Source organism: Schistocerca piceifrons, chromosome X (genome assembly GCF_021461385.2).
Source record: "Schistocerca piceifrons isolate TAMUIC-IGC-003096 chromosome X, iqSchPice1.1, whole genome shotgun sequence".
Taxonomy (NCBI): domain Eukaryota; kingdom Metazoa; phylum Arthropoda; class Insecta; order Orthoptera; family Acrididae; genus Schistocerca; species Schistocerca piceifrons.
The window spans coordinates 126,776,324-126,793,362 of record NC_060149.1 but is presented as its reverse complement, the minus strand read 5'-3'; the positions used below and the strand labels follow the sequence as shown (position 1 = coordinate 126,793,362).

The window sequence follows — 17,039 nt, the reverse complement described above, 5'->3', positions numbered from 1 at the left end:
TGGAATGCCCAATACTAGTTCAGCAAAGCAGTAAATAAATGTGCATATTATGCAGCTCCAGTCAACATTATCATATCAAAAATAATCATCATTCAGTTTATTCAAGCTGCTGGCTGCTGTGCATCAGTTGGCTCTGAGCACTATGGGACTCAACTGCTGAGGTCATTAGTCCCCTAGAACTTAGAACTAGTTAAACCTAACCAACCTAAGGACATCACAAACATCCATGCCCGAGGCAGGATTCGAACCTGCGACCGTAGCGGTCTTGCGGTTCCAGACTGCAGCGCCTTGAACCGCACGGCTGTGCATCAGTGTTTGATATCAATATAGGGTAGCTACCTGGCACACTTCATACCACAAATTTTAGTCGCAAAATCTGTGTGTTTCTGTCATACTTTCATTTTACTTTTGAGAGATAGCACCTATTCTGAACACTTGACAGTATACTGTCTGCACTTCTGGGAGCATGCAGTGTGTTCGCATGTTAGTAATGTAGAGCACCCCACTCACTGTGCTAAACACTGCATAATGTTGCTTTTTCAAATAGCTATTCTTTGTATTACAACTTATTCATTTTTTAAGTAATTTGTTTAAGTATGTTTCCCATCATCACCCCCATTCCTAACAGCACTTGTGATGCCTTACCTCTATAGTAATTTTTCATAGACAGTAAGGTATACGTGTGCTAATATTGTTTGAAATTTATCCACATGTCCCAAAACTAAGCCTACATGTCACATCTTTCCCTCTTCAGCTCCAGCCCAGTCCCTACCTACATCTACATCCATACTCCGCAAGCCACCTGATGGTGTGTGGCGGAGGGTACCCTGAGTACCTCTATCGGTTCTCCTTTCTATTCCAGTCTCATATTGTTCATAGAAAGAAGGATTGTCGGTATGCTTCTGTGTGGGCTCTAATCTCTCTGATTTTACCCTCATGGTCTCTTCGCGAGATATACGTAGGAGGGAGCAATATACTGCTTGACTCTTCGGTGAAGGTATGTTCTCGAAACTTTAACAAAAGCCCGTACCGAGCTACTGAGCGTCTCTCCTGCAGAGTCTTCCACTGGAGTTTATGTATCATCTCCGTAATGCTTTCGCGATTATTAAATGGTCCTGTAACGAAGTGCGCTGTTCTCCGTTGGATCTTCTCTATCTCTTCTATCAACCCTATCTTGTACGGATCCCACACTGCTGAGCAGTATTCAAGCAGTGGGCAAACAAGCATACTGTAACCTACTTCCTTTGTTTTCGGATTGCATTTCCTTAGGATTCTTCCAATGAATCTGTCTGGTATCCGCTTTACCGACGATCAACTTTATATGATCATTCCATTTTAAATCACTCCTAATGCGTACTCCCAGATAATTTATGGAATTAACTGCTTCCAGTTGCTGACCTGCTACTTTGTAGCTAAATGATAAGGGATCTATCTTTCTACGTATTCGCAGCACATTACACTATGAATGTTATGGCCATCCCAATCCCACAGTAGTTTTGTTTTCAAATAGAAAGTTACATGTCTAACAAGTTTGACTGAAACTGCTTTAAGCATTCCAGAGCTATGCTTTACAAATCACCCCTTCCTATTTTCACCCCCCCCCCCCCACCCCCCTCACTCCAACAGGTTAAATGTCATCAGGGCCATCACCAATAACTAGAGCAACCCTGAAAACTGTGGGTTCAACACCAACACAGTTCGAGTACTAGGGGTTTCATATGTCAATAGTAATTCTTTCCAGATAATAGGTCATACACAGATCAAGTTTGGGTGACATTGCTCTAGGTGCCCAGAGTTCTGCTTCCTTGTGTGAAGCTTGTCTTGTTATGTGATATCTGCTTATAGTAAGAGCCACAAATTTCTCCCATAAATCCTTTGACAAGACAGTTGGAAAACCATCATTGTACAATGTTCCTTTCTCAATATCTGTCAAATACCATGACTCTCTGGACCCAAGACTAGTTGTAAATATGTACTACATTCTTCAAAAGTTTTTACTCAATTTCTGCCCACCCACACAACTTTCCTGAGCCAAGGACTGGAGCAAATATGCTCTAAATTCCTTGTGCTTCTACACCTGCTTTTAATATAAGCAAATATTATGACACTAGATGCTGTGGGGTGCAACTAAAACCCAGCCTACCATAAACTATACTGGACACAAACTACAGACACAGTATGAAAAAATATATGTCACATAATAACTACTGAACTTTATGGTTGACACGGTGAAATATAACATAAAGCACAAACAGACCAGAATTGTTGATAAACTAGGAGTAACTAAGTAGTTTGAAAATGCAGTAACTGATTCCATCATTTGTGGATAACATGCTGTTTTGGACCAATGGTACAAAAATGGAAGAAATTTTATCACACAAATGCATTTAGAGTCTGACAGAGAATAGTTAAAGTACAATTTATCACTTAACCATACAAGCACCTCAGTGATCTACTCTGTAATCATTTAATTTCCATCTTCCAGGAAAATACACATTAACAATGTAGTTGTTTGTTTTAATGTAAATGCACTATAATGAATGCATTTTGCTTCATGTTATCTGTTCCTAGCTCTAAAATTTTGTTAGTTATTTGCTTTCTTCATGCAGTCTGACAGGACAGGAGAGACATTACACAATATGCTTCCCAGCATCAGGCCCACTATAGTAAACACTACATGACTGCAAGTGCGGGTACTAACAATGGGAATCACCATTTCAGCCCACCGCCTCCTCTACCTCCACAAATAGGGGTACTAGGAGTATCTTACTCACATATTATTTTTTCCTAGAAAGTAAACCATATTTGTAGTAAGTTCCACTGAAATTTCTGCATACTTTCCAGAGTTATGCCTGCCCCTTTTCTTCACCTACCCTCTCCCCATTCCTAAGAGTGCTGATAAGTGTGTTCTAGGCCACAACACTTTTCTTCCAGAACTAAGTTATACCTGTAAATATTTGACATACATGGTTCCACATATTCAAAAGTTACACTTTATATGCCACCCCATCCTACTGCAACCGATACCCCTAGTGGTTAAATGTTATTGGAACTTACACCAATCAACCAGTAACCCTGTAAACTTTGGTTTTTCTGGAACTAAGTTACACCTGTAAATATTTTAGATACGTTGTTGCACATATTCAAAAGTTATACTTTATATATCAACCCATCCTACTGCAATTCATACACCTAGTGGTTAAATGTTATTGGAACTTACACCAATCAGCCCAGCAACCCTGTAAACTTTGGATTCAGCACTAATACACGAAGGCATGCTGCAAGTAATGCTTCAAAATTTTTTATCTGAAAACTCTTCAGATTTTAAAATAAAACAAACTTTCTTAGCATTCTACATCTTTATTCTTCAAGTCTACATATTTATTTCTCAACATAGTCATCCTTGTGACAAACACATTTCTCTCAACAAGACGTCAGTTTGTTGACACCATCACTGTAGAATGTCTGACTTTGTTGGCAGAGTCACAACCTCACCTCTGCTTGCACTACTTCATCATTATCAAAGTGACGCCATTGAAGATATTCTTTAAGTTTTGAAAACAGATGAAAATCGATTGGGGCCAAGTTGGGACTGTATGGAGGATGACTGGTGACAGTGAACCCAAGGCATCGAATAGTTGCAGATGTCAGAGTGATCGCATGTATTCTGGCACAGTCATGCTGAATTACAGGGTGTTCCATGTGTGGGTGAACACTTCAAATTCATGCTTTCAGTTTTCTGAGGGTCTTGCTGTGCCATTCACAGTTTATGTGGTGCCTTTGGGCATCAATTCCAAATGCACCACACCTTGAACATCCCAGGACAGTGTGAGGATGATTTGCCCACTGATGAAAGGCCCTAATGTTGCTTGGTTCACACCTGCAGAGTGGCATGTTACATAGTTAGCTTTTACTGTGTTTTGTTAATAGTGTATTTCTTGAATTTCATGCATATTTCTCTATTTAAGAGGTGTAATCTCACGTTCTTGTAACTGTGATGTATAGAGTTAAGCAGTCACTAGCACAGTTGTCATTTCTTTTGAACAGCTAACTACACAGATCATAAGGTGACATGTCAAGAGGGTAGAAAGCTGCATATCTAGGTTCCTGTAGGTGTTTTTACAGTCAGTTCTTGTTAGTAATACTAGGATGGGTAGGATGTGTGCGCGCTGTGCGAGGACCCAGAAGGAGCTGGCAACAGCTCGTGAAGAGCAGAGACAGGCAGGACAGTGAAGGGGGAGGTGTGTTTATAGCGATAAGGAGTGCAATAGTATCGAAGGAAATTGACGGAGATCTGAAATGTGAAATAATTTGGGTGAAGGTCACGGTTAAAGCACGCTCAGACATGGTAATTGGATGTCACTAGAGGGCCCCTGGCTCGGCAGCTGTTGTGGCTGATCACCTGATGGATAATTTGGAAAATATTTCGAGTAGATTTCCCCACCATGTTATAGTTCTGGGTGCAGATTTTAATTTGCCGGATATAGACTGGGAGACTCAAACGTTCACAACAGGTGGCAGGGACAAAGAATCCAGTGAAATTTTTTTAAGTGCTTTATCTGAAAACTACCTTGAGCAGTTAAACAGAGAACCGACTTGTGGTGATAACATATTAGACCTTCTGGTGACAAACAGACCCGAACTATTTGAAACAGTTAACGAAAAACAGGGAATCAGCGATCATAAAGTGGTTACTGCATCGCTGATTTCAGCCATAAATAGAAATATCAAAAAAGGTAGGAAGGTTTTTCTGTTTAGCAAAAGTGACAAAAAGCAGATTTCAGAGTACCTGACGGCTCAACACAAAAGTTTTGTCTCAAGTACAGATAGTGTTGAGGATCAGTGGACAAAGTTCAAAACCATCGTACAATATGCGTTAAATGAGTATGTGCCAAGCAAGATCGTAAGAGATGGAAAAGAGCCACCGTGGTACAACAACCAAGTTAGAAAACTGCTACGGAAGCAAAGGGAACTTCACAGCAAACATAAACATAGCCAAAGCCTTGCAGACAAACAAAAATTACGCGAAGCGAATTGTAGTGTGAGAAGGGCTATGCGAGAGGTGTTCAATGAATTTGAAAGTAAAGTTCTATGTACTGACTTGGCAGAAAATCCTAAGAAATTTTGGTCTTATGTCAAAGCGGTAGGTGGATCAAAACAAAATGTCCAGACACTCTGTGACCAAAATGGTACTGAAACAGAGGATGACAGACTAAAGGCCGAAATACTAAATGTCTTTTTCCAAAGCTGTTTCACACAGGAAGACTGAACTGTAGTTCCTTCTCTAGATTGTTGCACAGATGACAAAATGGTAGATATCGAAATAGACGACAGAGGGATAGAAAAACAATTAAAATCGCTCAAAAGAGGAAAGGCCGCTGGACCTGATGGGATACCATTTCAATTTTACACAGAGTACGCGAAGGAACTTGCCCCCCTTCTTGCAGCGGTGTACCGTAGGTCTCTAGAAGAGCGTAGCATTCCAAAGGATTGGAAAAGGGCACAGGTCATCCCCGTTTTCAAGAAGGGATGTCGAACAGTTGTAGAATTTTGGAACATGTATTATGTTCGAGTATAATGACTTTTCTGGAGACTAGAAATCTACTCTGTAGGAATCAGCATGGGTTTAGAAAAAGACGGTCGTGTGAAACCCAGCTTGCGCTATTCGTCCACAAGACTCAGAGGGCCATAGACATGGGTTCCCAGGTAGATGCCGTGTTTCTGGACTTCTGCAAGGCGTTCGATACAGTTCCCCACAGTCATTTAATGAACAAAGTAAGAGCATACGGACTATCAGACCAATTGTGTGATTGATTGGATTGAAGAGTCCCTAGATAACAGAACGCAGCATGCCATTCTCAATGTAGAGAAGTCTTCCGAAGTAAGAGTGATTTCAGGTGTGCCGCAGGGGAGTGGCGAAGGACCGTTGCTATTCACAATAAAGATAAATGACCTTGTGGATGACATCGGAAGTTCACTGAGGCTTTTTGCAGATGATGCTGTGGTGTATCGAGAGATCGTAACAATGGAAAATTGTACTGAAATGCAGGAGGATCTACAGCAAATTGACGCATGGTGCAGGGAATGGCAATTGAATCTCAATGTACACAAGTGTAATGTGCTGTGAATACATAGAAAGATAGATCCCTTATCATTTAGCTACAAAATAGCAGGTCAGCAACTGGAAGCAGTTAATTCCATAAATTATCTGGGAGTACGCATTAGGAGTGATTTAAAATAGGATGATCATATAAAGTTGATCGTCGGTAAAGCAGGTACCAGACTGAGATTCATTGAAAGAATCCTAAGGAAATGCAATCCGGAAACAAAGGAAGTAGGTTACAGTACGCTTGTTCGCCCACTGCTTGAATACTGCTCAGCAGTGTGGGATCCGTTCCAGATAGGGTTGATAGAAAAGATAGAGAAGATCCAACGGAGAGCAGTGCGCTTCATTACAGGATCATTTAGTAATCGTGAAAGAGTTACGGAGATGATAGATAAACTCCAGTGGAAGACTCTGCAGGAGAGACGCTCAGTAGCTCGGCACGGGCTTTTGTTAAAGTTTCGAGAACATACCTTCACCGAAGAGTCAAGCAGTATATTGCTCCCTCCTACGTATATCTCGTGAAGAGACCATGAGGATAAAATCAGAGAGATTAGAGCCCACACAGAAGCATACCAACAATCCTTCTTTCCATGAACAATACGAGACTGGAATAGAAAGGAGAACCGATAGAGGTACTCAGGGTACCCTCCGCCACACACCATCAGGTGGCTTGCGGAGTGTGGATGTAGATGTAGATGTAGATGTAGAGATGAAGAAGAGCTGAATGTGCTTTTGGCTATGGTCAGTCATCTTGAGGTTGCTGCCTTGGGTGTAGTGGTGGTGGAGAATCTGGCACATCATACGGGACACCTCAGGTGTTGCTTGTTTCACCCATCGGCTCTCTTGCTGAGGTCCTTCTTAGTATACCCGATGTGGTGGATCTGCATCACAGCAGGATAAGTGGCAGGTGGTAATGTGTTTGTGTTGCTCAATGCAGAGCGCCAATGAAGTTTGGCTGAAGGAAGACACTGAAGCAATTCTGAGGCAGGCTGCCAGATCTGTTACCAGTAGATCCGAACAACACACAAGTGTTATGGGGATGTTTTGGGAACTCAAATGAGAGTCTCTTGAGGGAAGGCAACATTGCTTTCGAGGAAAAGTATTTAGAAAATTTAGAGAACCGGCATTTCAAGCTGACTGCAGAAAAATTCTACTGCCGCCAATGTAAATTTTGTATAAGGACCATGAAGATAAGAGACAGGATAAATTAGGACTTGTACACAGGCACATAGATAGTCTTTTTCCCCTTGTTCCATTTGCAAATGGAACAGGACAGGAAACGACCAGTAGCAGTACAGGATATCCTCTGCCACGCACTGTACAGTGGCTTGTGGAATACGTGTATAGAAGTGTATGTAGATGCATATGTAGAGGGCATAATTTTGAACTTTTTTTGGTGTTAAGATATCCTTTGTGGCAGAACTCCATCAATGTTCTATTGTTTTGGGGGTCAAAATGGTGAACCCAGTCATCAACTGTCACAATGCTGTTCAGGAACCCAGCAACCTCATGCTCAAAACACAAAATAAATTGTTGATATATGCCTAGTCTCCTTCATTTCATGTCAGGAGTGAGCATTAGAGGCACCCACCATGCACACAGTTTTCTGTACCTTAGTTCTGTAGTAATGGTCTATATACACTCTTATGATATGCCACACTTACCTGAGAGCTGTCTGTGTTATCCAACGATTTTCTCTGGGGAATTCATCAACCCTATTCCTATGAGTTTCATGCATTCATCCACACTGAGTTCTGCCTTCTGCCACACGCACTGGGATTAGAACCACCATTTCCTTCATTATGAGCATGATCAACTCAATGTCGAATATTACTGCTTTTGATACAATCATCACTGTACAAAACTTTCACTCTTTTATGGATTTCAATTGGAGACACATTTTCTGCAGCCAGGAACTCAATTACAGCATGCTGTTTTTCATGCACCATTGCCATGTTACATGCTAGCCCTCTAATGGAGAGGGTTGCAACTTGTGCCAGCAAAATGGGAAAGTCGAACAAGTAATGTGCATGACATGTAATATCTCAAATGATATTGGGAACAGAATAAAACATTCTAAGGCATTACTTTTCAGCATGCCCTTATAGTTTGTTTACAATTATAAAGGATGTCCTAACCCTTATTTTATTATTTCATTCTGTCTGCAACTGCCAGTATTTTGTTTAGTTTTTGAAATGTTGAACAATTTTAGCCATAGGCAATTTTCAAGTACCTAAATACATTTGTTGACTGTATGATCATCAAAATATGCTATGGAAAATGTTGCCATACTGGTCTCTTGCATGTGCTATATATGAATCATGTCTATAGCCTTGCACTTCTGAGTACAGATGTCATAGGTTCAATTAAAATTGTACAACTAGCCTCATTAGTATGGCAGCACATTATGAGGTTAAAATAACATAATCACACTGGATGTACATGTACAGACTATAAATGACTTTTTTACCACATATTAACTCATACCATGTATAAAATTTAGTTGCAATAATTCCAGGCATTCCATAGCTTTGCATTCACGCCACTCTCTCATTGCCATGAAAAAAGGTTAACGGGTGCCTTAACTTCACAGTAATTGTTTCCTGGCACTAATGACAAATGGAGGTATCACATTTGTTAACACATTGGACTCTCAATCTTAAATTCCCATCTGGTTGTTCTTATTTAAGTCTCCTATGGACTCCCTAAATCACTTGGGGTGACCATGATAGTGATTATCACCAATCAGCAACTAAGCTGGTGCTTTTATGCTAATAGTCTCAGTGTCTATGAGTCATTAAATTCTAATGTTGCTTTCATATTTAATCAAAATGACAGACAGCAGTATTGTGTACATTGATGAATTGTTTTTTGTTTTGTTTTGTTTTTTGTTTTTTTGTGTGAAATTTACTGAGAACAAAGCCATAAAACTTTCACACATTCATACAAGGCTTCAAGCACAGTATTGTGTTGACATACTCATGCACAGAGACTGCTGTAAATGATATAAATGCATGAGTAACAGTCCCTGACTCAGTGGTTTCAAGTTCATAGAAATCATTCGTGTGACAATTCTGTGTGCAGAATGAATACTATAAGAAAACAGTGAAACCGTAAAACAGAGATGGCTATTTGGGTGGAAAAAATCAACATGAGCATTATCATATATTTGCCTTTTGGAAGGTTAGTGCAAGTTAGGTACCTACTTCTTCCACCAGGCAGAAAACAGTGCAAGACTGGACTATAATGGCAATAATAATAACATCTTTCTGAATCATTTCACTCCATAATATAAACATATCTAAATGAATGCAGTTACAGAACAGCACTAAAACATTAGGCCAATGGATGTATTGGTAAAATGAAGCCAAGAAGACTAATGATTTTGAAAAATGAAGCCCCCGGAAAAAATGATCCGAATGAATCCAAACCTAGAGGGCACATCTGGAAGATTAAAAGCAGTAAGCTATTAAGACTGCAGTGAACTGGCAAACACATAGGCCCAGAAGCACTTTTTCTTGTGTGACCACAAAGGTCAGTGTCACCTACAGTTCAAATAGTGAGGAGCTGTGAAACAAAGTGTAAATGTAGAACCATGTACCACTATGTTACAGCTACATAAAAGGCTGAAATACATTCACAGGCAGCTGGATCAGAGATGGGTGATATGTTGGAAAGAGAGCATTCCTATCACCATGGTAGCTGATATAATTAGGTGTGTTACATGACTAAGATGTCATCAAACTTTATTATGGCTACCAATATGACAGTCAGGCACAGGACAAATAAGAAACATGATATCAACACATTTGACCTCAATTAGGTCATATTCATTGCCAAGCACATGGGACACCCCATCTCTGAGGTTGTCCAGGAACTGGGCTATTCACATGCCATTGCGTCAAGTGTGCCTATGAGTACCTTGGTACAGAGGAAACCACCATTCACAAAGTCAAATACCATATGTAACAATGCACTGAGGATGGGGGCACTCATCACCTATTGCAGATTGTGACAGTTTACAGATGGGCCACAGCACAGCAATTCTGTGTTGGCCAATAACAAATGGCGAGCAGCTATACCATTCAGAAACTCTTTGCTCTGGGGTGAAGCAGCCACTGTCCCACATGTTTATCTCTGCTCATTACACATAACAGAAAACAGAGAGTAGCACTGGTGCAGGAACACTGCCACTGAATGTTCTAAGATGGAAGAAGGCTGCCTAGACTGAAGAAGTATGTTACACATTGATAACAGGATACAAGTACTTTGAAAACCACATGAGGCAATTTATTCCACTCACCACTATAGCACCTTTCAGCTAGGCAGTGAAGGTATTCACATGTGGGGGAATGTTTATGTAATGCTCCATAAAGTTTTCTTAAATACCAGCACCACAAGCTATATGGACAACACAAAACTCAATATTTCTTCCCAATTTACATCAGTTCATTCATATCATTCCATGCACAGTTCCAGAAAAGCAAAATCTTTAAATCTGGACAGCTCTTACACTACACTTTATTAACAAGTGTATAAATCAAGTTACCTTCCATTAGGAATGTGGGTGCACTCAACGACTGTGATATGATTTTCAAATGATAGAGCACAGCAATCAGTCCTCCTTTTCTTTCACATTTTATCAGGCAAATATAGATTTCGGGTAGTGCCTAGCCATTATCAATGCACTATTTGATGGTATCAATGCATGTCCTAGCTTGTCAGTCCCCTGTTGTTCAGGTTTCTGTCACAGTTTGTTCAAGACTACTAGTACAAATATTTTATCACTGCTGTCAGGAGAGAGTCGTATTTTGAAATTTTTGGGTTATCATCACAATAAACAGTTCCCATGCCATTTATTTCACGAATACATACCAAGAGCATCACTATCATCTTCAACTTCAAGTTCATCTAAGCCTTCATGTACCAAGTTCTTTGTGGTTAAATCTGACATAGTCTGGTAGATTTCTCACAGACTAAAACATCTAGTATGTTCAACACTCTACAATTTAATGACATGAGAATAATGGTACAGTTTCTTCGACATACATCAGACCAGATCTGCACTTGGTCATCCAATCTTACTACATTTCTTGCCTATGTTGCAATCTCGTTTGAATTATAGATGGAACTGAAGCAGCATTCCTGCCTTTGATTTGGTGCTAAATACGATTTTGAAAAAGTCATATTGTATCTCAAATTCCGAAATGTAAATAAAAATTTGCTTGTAATAATTGTGAAAATACAGATTTCAAATAAATCAGTCAATGATGGGCAAACAAATTTCACATGTTAGTAAGTGTTATGGCAGTTAAGTGCTGCACTTTAAGCAAAAGAAGCAACTAAGCTGCCATTAAAATAAAAGCAGGATCTACTATGAAAAAATGAAGCATTTCAGGGAGACAATTTAACACTCAGTCAGAAAGACGATTGTCATTAATTGCACTCTCAGCCTGTACTCCAATACACAAAATTCATATCACATTTCCCTCTGTTTAATATTATTACCTCCATTCAGCCTGCTACAATAGCAAGTGCATTAAGTACATGGTCCCTAGCTCAATAAAGTAGCTAGGACCAATTCATGTCCGCTCAGGAATCATGACAAAATTTGGTGCACTGGCCAACCTGAATATGGCCTTATGGTTATACTTCACGCCCATTCTGGCAAATACTCAGCTTGTTCCTCATCTCTGCCTCAAAAAAAAAAAAACCACAATAGACAAACACACAAAACATGATAAACATACAGAAGCAAAATTAGACAAATCACAAACATGTTGAAACACATATCCTTCCTCCACAGATTTTCAGCTGGTGTAACCTCTGATTAAACATTGTTAAGTTAGTGTAAGAAAAATACAGTGCTGTATTAGATTTGACAAAGCTGTGGAAAAAAGCAGGCACCACTAAAAAGTGAAAATTGTTGAAATTTGATGAGAGATATTTACTAATAATCAACAGGACCTCTAGAAAATGCATAATAAATCAATAACTTGCTTGAGACTTCTACAATTTTTTATAGGAAAACAGTATTTTCTGACAGATAAGTAATGGATATTCTGTTGTTTCTATGATTATTATTATTATGACTTTAAGACATGGAACTGCTTGGACACTAGTGCCTACGCATAAAATAAATTGTGAGGAATGTGGTTAATGTAAATTAAAACAACAACAGGCTCTACAATGACAGACTCTACAGCAACACAGGAACAATACACTAACACAACAGACACAATTTAAAATAAAATAGAACTCTAAGGAATGTCATAAAAACAATAACACAAAACATGGATTTAAAAAAATGCAAAATAACTGTCAATAAAATGCATTATAAAATAGCCGGTCTAGAAAATTTAAACTGGGACCAGATCTCTGTGGTTTGTCATACTCGTCTTATAGTCATTTAAAATAGCAGGCAGGTTGTGTAGAGAACACAGGACAACCCTCAGGTCAGAAAATAAAACACACTCAATCAAAATATGGTGTACCGACATGCATGTTCCACACATGTCACAAATTGGTGAGTCCTTCTACCACAATAGAAAAGCATGCGTCAGAGGACTGTGTCCAACCCTTAGCCATGTATGGGCTACTTCTTCAGCCCACTGTGGCCAGGAGGAGGTAAGCCACAGTTGCACAATAGATTTCACTGACTACAGCTTATTGCCTCTCACATTCAGTAACTGTACCCTCCTGGTCACGTATCTCCTGGCTGCTTGTAGAGGGACAGAACAAGGAGTAGGTTGGAAGAGCAAGCCTTCTTAGTGGCCGCACCAGCAAGTTCATTTCTCCAGATTTCTGTATTGCCTGGTAACTGACAGAAAATTATCTCCTTCTCCTGCCTTTGAATGAGAAGGAGAATGCTCTGAACGATCCTGTCTGCTGTGTGCATCTCTCCAATGGCAAGAAAGGCACTTCACGAACTAGAGCAGACAAGGAATTTTATGTTGCTAAGATGTCATCTCCTCTGTTCCAGAGTCCTCAGGATAGAAAATAATACTGCACTGCACATAGCAAATTGCTCTAGAAGTTCTATTCTGAGAATACATTCTGGGAACATGACTGAGCAGCAGCCAAAAAGTCCCCCTGCTTAGACTCATCAGTGTTGTGGTGTATGGACCTCTCACCAAGCAGACCTGCAACACATCCACACCTGTGGTACGGGAGTGGCCTAACCCCGAAGGGATTATATCAGCAGGTGACAGAACTTCAATCATACACGCTGACTAGGCAAGCATGTGGCTGTGTGAGAACCACTACAGGTTGCTGGCCCCACAAACCTGAGGGCCATGTGACTGAAAATAGTTCCTGTAGTATCTCTACCCGGACTGCATATTTAGGGCAGCACAACACCACTTCAAGCCAGTCTTCGGTCGAGCTCTGCATCAGGTGTCAAAAGGACCCACAGTTCTTCAATCAGAGTCTCATTCAGAATCTTAGCTACGTACAATGCTCTGCCACTCGTCAACCAGCATCGGCCGAGGAAGCTCCCAGTGTCTGTCACCACCATCACCAGGACTTGGCCTCTGCATCAGCGTCAGCCAGGAATTAGGTATCAGTCATCAACCTTATCTTTGTACATCATCTTTCTACCAAGTGAACCTTAGACCGTATCTTGCTCTGCGACCAAGAGAATATCACACTTTGAATGTCTACATGATTAAGGCATTCAGCCTAAGTTAGGTCTAGTGTAAATTCAAGGCTAATCACAAAATTTCACAAACTATTGTAAGTGATTAACTTTTCCCCAAGGAGGAGCTTTTGGTTGACGATTTATTAATAAAACTGTTCTACATTGTTTACCTGGGCTAGGTTTTCATTGCACCTCAATTGGCACAAAACATATCAAGTATAAACACTAATGAAATCCCACTGTCAGTTTGAGATCTTATGAAATTTATCTTTAAAAATGCGTTCTATCATATAGGCCTTATGGCAAGTCATCAGTTCTAAAGTTAATCTGGGACCCTTTACTAATCAGGGATCTCCAACTCCACCCCTGACTTGGGCACCTTAATTCTATCAACCTGTATCAATCACTTCCAAGATCCTCTCATGCAAAGATCCCAAATAGCCTTATTACACATGAACAGTTGTTGAACAAAAATTCCTGTCATGGCCATGCAATGTAAATCAATGTTGGTGATTTTGGAACAGACAAAACCCTCTATATGCTTGGTGCACTATGAGGAGGAGCTGTCCTGTCGACAATGTGGACTCACCAGCCTCTCCACGCAAGCAAGGAATTGGATTTGTGTTGTAAGTCTCCGTTATAACCTGATTCCCCCACACCACACCAAATCTTATAATTTATGGTACAAATGTCTTGCTGATCCATAAATATGTCATCTATATTTGAGGTGGGACTGCATGAAGAATTTAGAAAACTGGAGCAGCCAATCTGCCTGCCCTCCTGGACCTATGATTAATGCATTTTAAAGATTTAAAGACTTGAGACATTTCATATCTTTGAGGTGTAATAGTTGCAATAGTTTCTCATGAAAGAGGAGGACCAGGAATTTCACCTTTTCTGTAGAATTTACAACAGACAAACTAAAAGGAGAACAAAAGTGATTAAAAAGAACACCAACCGTTGTCCGAAAAGACAACTTACAATTTGTGACATTCATCTATCTTCCAGCGTCCTGATGGTCATTTGTAACTAATGAGTGGTTGTTGTGATGATGAAAGACTCTATTTTGTCACTTTTCATCCTTGAATTTTTATCTTCTCAGTGTATTTCAGGCAGTCTTAACCTCATACTGGGTGGGCACATTTTGCTTGAGATGAAAGTCAATGCCAGGTTCATGGGTTGCCTTTCTGCATTTCCCACACATGGTTTTTCTTTATACCTCTAACCCTTAGGGTTAGAGGTATAAGACTTAACACTAAAGTGAAGGAAGGCTGCGTTGATATGCTCAGAACGTGAAGAATTAGTGAAGACCACAAAGAAAGTGGTGGTCTTCTACAGCTCTGTTATTTCTTCAAGTTATTTTTCTCACATCAATAATTTCTGTCACTCCTATTCTTGTTTTACTTCCCAGACATCCATTTCCCACACCACAGCATGTGACTACCTTACTCAAGTTAATAATGTTGCGCACATCATTTACTATGTTGCATTCACCCAGAGTTTCCAGTTTTCTTAGAAGTTCCAACTGTTTTAATTTGTTAGTTTCAACTAGAAAGGCACTGTTTCACACTTCTTTCACAGATTTTAGAATATAAAAGAAAGCCATTCAAAACCTTTATAAATAGATAAGGGCACACTTTCAAAATCACCTCTTTATTTTTAACAACATGAAATATATTTTGGTTCATTAGTGAACCCTTTTTTCTAATTCCCTTCCGGCCATCAAGAGGACTGGCCTTTCTCAGCCTTCTTTTGTAGTGGGTGTTAGCTACTCCTTGGAGTCCACTTGAGCTACTTTGAGAGTTTAAGACTGTCAAAGGACCCACTGACATCACATGAGCAGCTAGAGAAATAAAGGTCCTAAAACTTCCTGGTAGATTCTGGAAGTAAAAGTCCTCTCAGACAGCTCCACTTGCCTAATTAAGCCTTATACAATTGAGGTGCAGCAGGTGACCCAGAGGTTACTCACTGATGACTGTTTGGCCTCAGCAGCTGACCAACACATCGGCACATAGTACACCTTGAGGTTAAGGTATTTTTAATGGAGGTTTTTTTCACAATCTGCATGGTCCAGGCAGTTAAGCCATGATACCCACTCCCTATGATGCACAATGTTCCACCACAGTGCTGCATGGTGGCTGCTGAAGCATGCAGAAAGTTTACAGTAATAGAGGACTGATTACACTCGTCAGTCCACAGTTCACCAAACTTATACCCAGCAAAACCAGACTGAGTACCCTGCAGTATTCATCAATTCATCATCTGGCATGAACCTGGGGCCCTGCATGACTCATTATATGCCACAGATGATGATGTTTATGATCCACTGCATATTTGAACATCAAGGAAGTTTTGGGGAAACTTTTGTTTAAGACTCTGTGGATTGTGAAACGAGACTCAAAAAAAGCCTCACTATTGTTCACAATTAACACAAATTTGATGTCCATTCATATAGAACACATGTTCACAAACATCCAGTAAAAATCCATTGAAGATATGGAACTAAATAGCAGCACACTGAGTCATTAAAATGTTTAACATGTCTGGAGATTATCTAAAAAACAGGCATAATGTGTTTCAATGAAACTCATGTGTTGGTATTACATGTAAAAATTTGCACATTATGTCTTGTAAACACTGCCTATCAGATTACTGACTACGCAACCCATGGAAACAAATATGAAACTGATAAGAAAGGCACAAAATTGTCGTTGAAAAGACTTGGCACAAACTGATAGACCAATGCAGTGATATGCAGACAGCATCCAATTATTATCACAAAATGTGTAATTTTTACTACATATGCTTTAGAGTAATGAGCTTGGTCTTCAACTTTACCTACAAATGTGTCTTCTGTTGCATAATGTTCATATCTTGTGAGTAAAGTCAGTCATTTGGGACACACACAGAGCAATAACTGTTATTATATACACTGAGGTGATAAAAGTCATGGGATAGCAATATGCACATACACAGATGTTAGCAGTATCACATATACAAGGTGCAAAGAACAGTGGGAGCTGTCATTTGTACCCAGTTGATTCACATGAAAACTTTTCCAACATGATTATGGCCACATGATGGGAATTAACAGGGAAGGCAGAATGGTAGCTGGAGCTAGAGGCATGGGACATTCCATTTTGGAAATCGTTAGAGAATTCAATATGTCAAGATCCACAGTGTCAAGAGTGTGCCGAGAATACCAAATTTCAGGTGTTATCTCTCACTACGGCAAACGCAGTGGCCGACTACCTTCACTGAAAGACCAAGAGCAGCGGCATTTGCGTAGAGTTT

General features: G+C 39.9%; 1 protein-coding gene across 16 annotated transcripts in view; it reads right to left on the bottom strand.

Moving 5' to 3' along the window:
* Window positions 1-17,039, bottom strand: part of LOC124722630 (battenin) — a 237,289-nt gene that overhangs the window by 63,702 nt on the left and 156,548 nt on the right. For 7 of the 16 annotated variants that reach the window (XM_047247768.1, XM_047247767.1, XM_047247769.1 and 4 more), the window contains one exon: window positions 11,615-11,799. The exons of 8 other annotated variants lie outside the window; for them this stretch is intronic. The gene's annotated coding sequence lies outside the window, so the exon portion shown is untranslated. Of the gene's footprint in view, window positions 1-11,614; window positions 11,804-17,039 lie in introns of all 16 variants that reach the window. One more of the 16 variants, XM_047247777.1, reaches the window with a different exon arrangement.